Source organism: Triticum urartu, chromosome 6A (genome assembly GCF_056163025.1).
Source record: "Triticum urartu cultivar PI428250 chromosome 6A, HENAU_Tu73, whole genome shotgun sequence".
Classification (NCBI taxonomy): domain Eukaryota; kingdom Viridiplantae; phylum Streptophyta; class Magnoliopsida; order Poales; family Poaceae; genus Triticum; species Triticum urartu.
In genome coordinates, this window is record NC_141878.1 from 468,449,791 (window position 1) to 468,453,387 (window position 3,597).

Consider the following 3,597-nt stretch of genomic DNA (forward strand, 5'->3'; position numbering starts at 1 on the left):
TAGATTATTGACTCTAGTAAACCCTTTGGGTATAGGTCACATGGCGATGTGAACTATGGGTGTTAATCACATGGTGATGTGAACTCTTAGTGTTGAATCACATGGCGATGTGAACAAGATTATTGAGTCTAGTGCAAGTGGGAGACTGAAGGAAATATGCCCTAGAGGCAATAATAAAGTTATTATTTATTTCCTTATATCATGATAAATGTTTATTATTCATGCTAGAATTGTATTAACCGGAAACATAATACATGTGTGAATACATAGACAAACAGAGTGTCACTAGTATGCCTCTACTTGACTAGCTCGTTAATCGAAGATGGTTATGTTTCCTAACCATGAACAAAAGAGTTATTATTTGATTAAACGGGATCACATCATTAGAAGAATGATGTGATTGACTTGACCCATTCCGTTAGCTTAGCACTCGATCGTTTAGTATGTTGCTATTGCTTTCTTCATGACTTATACATGTTCCTATGACTATGAGATTATGCAATTCCCGTTTGCCGGAGGAACACTTTGTGTGCTACCAAACGTCACAACGTAACTGGGTGATTATAAAGGAGCTCTACAGGTGTCTCCAAAGGTACATGTTGGGTTGGCGTATTTCGAGATTAGGATTTGTCACTCCGATTGTCGGAGAGGTATCTCTGGGCCCTCTCGGTAATGCACATCACATAAACCTTGCAAGCATTGCAACTAATGAGTTAGTTGTGAGATGATGTATTACGGAACGAGTAAAGAGACTTGCCGGTAATGAGATTGAACTAGGTATTAAGATACCGACGATCGAATCTCGGGCAAGTAACATACCAATGACAAAGGGAACAACGCATGTTGTTATGCGGTCTGACCGATAAAGATCTTTGTAGAATATGTGGGAGCCAATATGAGCATCCAGGTTTCGCTATTGGTTATTGACTGGAGATGTGTCTCGGTCATGTCTACATTGTTCTCGAACCCGTAGGGTCTGCACGCTTAAGGTTTTGATGACAGTTATATTATGAGTTTATTCATTTTGATGTACCGAAGTTTGTTCGGAGTCCCGGATGTGATCACGGACATGACGAGGAGTCTCGAAATGGTCGAGACATAAAGATTGATATATTGGAAGCCTATATTTGGATATCGGAAGTGTTCCGGGTGAAATCGGGATTTTACCGGAGTACCGGGAGGTTACCGGAACCCCACGGAGGTATATGGGCCTTAGTGGGCTTTAGTGGAAGAGAGGAGAGGTGGCCAGGGCTGGGCCGCGCGCCCCTCCCCCCCTAGTCCGAATAGGACAAGGAGAGGGGGCCGGCTCCCCCCTTCCTTCTTTCTCTCCTCTTTCCCCCCTCCCGAATCCTATTCCAACTAGGAAAGGGGGGGAATCCTACTCCCGGAGGGAGTAGGACTCCTCCTAGCGCGCCCTCTCCTGGCCGGCCGCACCCCCCCTTTGAACCTTTATATACGGAGGCAGGGAGCACCCCTAGACAGACAAGTTGATCCACGTGATCATATTCTTAGCCGTGTGCGGTGCCCCCTTCCACCATAGTCCTCGATAATATTGTAGCGGTGCTTAGGCGAAGCCCTGCGACGATAGTACATCAAGATCGTCACCACGCCGTCGTGCTGACAGAACTCTTCCCCGACACTTTGCTGGATCGGAGTCCGGGGATCGTCATCGAGCTGAACATGTGCTAGAACTCGGAGGTGCCGTAGTTTCAGTGCTTGATCGGTCGGGCCGTGAAGACGTACGACTACATCAACCACGATGTGCTAACGCTTCCGTTGTCGATCTACAAGGGTACGTAGATCACACTCTCCCCTCTCGTTGCTATGCATCACCATGATCTTGCGTGTGCGTAGGAAAATTTTGAAATTACTACGTTCCCCAACAGTTCCCACGCATGCCTGGATTGTCGGGTGGTCGTTCCCACTTCTCTGGGTTTCAGGTGAAGGAATTAGCATTGAAAATGGACTTAATGTTTGTCTCTGTATCTTCTGCTGACAAGGACGCAGAGAAGATATTCGACAGTTTCAATAGAATGCATATGATTTGGAGAGATAGAGTTTGAGATAGAAAGCATAGAGAGGTTAGGGTCCGATCACATTCACTTAGTTCAAAAGATTCAACAAGAAGACATAGCTATAAGTGAATGATGTAGAGGACAGAACACTAGTATATATATATATATATATGAGAAAGACAATCAAATCAACATAGTGAAGATAATCATGAAGACAAGTTGAGATTGAAGCCAAACCAAATGTGAAGACATACCAAACGTAACGCCATGAGTGAAACACTTCAAACAGAAAAAATTGGTGGTGGCGTTACCCACCGTATAGGAAGTATTAGACCCAGACACGGCGCACAATTATCGTGGCGCTCCGAAGTCAAATTCCACATTAATGTATTCACACTTAGAATGTAAGTCTTCATTGATTGAAGATATACTTTACTTCGCGTGTTGCACATCTAAGTCATCAATATGCATAAGTGTTAGGATGTGTGCCTGATCACAAGACATTTGAGGATTCCAAGATATTTAGCTCACACCGTAACTTGCAAAACCTCTTCTCATCCAAGGGCTTGGTGAAGATATCTGCCAATTGCTCTTCAGTGTTGACGTGTATGATATCAATATCTTCCTTCACAACATGATCTCTTTGAAAGTGATGACGAATTTCAATGTGCTTTGTCTTCGAGTGTTGAACTGGGTTGTTGGCAATCTTGATGGCGCTTTCGTTGTCGCGGTAGAGTGGCACTTGCTTCAGATGAATGCCATAGTCTTTGAGTGTTTGCTTCATCCATAGAAGATGAGCGCAGCAAGATCCAGCAGCAATGTATTCAGATTCAGCAGTGGAGAGAGATACACAGTTCTGCTTCTTTGAAGACCAACATACAAGTGATCGTCCCAGAAAATGACATGTGCCCGATGTAGACTTGCGATCCACCTTGTCACCAGCATAATCAGCATCCGAGAATCCAACCAGATCAAACTCTGAGCCCTTTGGATACAATAATCCTAATGTTGGGGTGTAAGCCAAATATCAAAGAATTCGCTTCACGGCTAAGTGATGCGATTCCTTTGGTGCCGCATGGAATCGAGCACACATGCAAACACTAAGCATAATATCTGGCCTAGATGCACATAGATAAAGTAAAGAACCAATCATGGAGCGGTATACCTTTTGATCGAACTCTTTACCATTGTCATCGGGACTCAGATGATGTTTGGCTGGCATTGGCGTCGTGAAGCCTTTGCAGTCTTGCATCCCAAATTTCTTCAGGCAATCTTTGAGGTACTTCTCTTGAGATATGAAGATGCCGTTGCGTTGCTGACGTATTTGAAGACCAAGGAAGAACTTCAGCTCACCCATCATGGACATCTGATATTGCTCTTGCATCATATATCCAAACTCTTCACAGTATTTCTGATTGGTGCAGCCGAAGATAATGTCATCCACATATATTTGGCACACAAATAGTTCACCATCATATGTCTTCGTGAAGAGAGTGGGGTCGAGGGAACCAGGTTTGAAGCCTTTGCTCTTCAGGAAGTCTTTGAGTGTGTCATACCAAGCCCGAGGGGCTTGTTTGAGGCC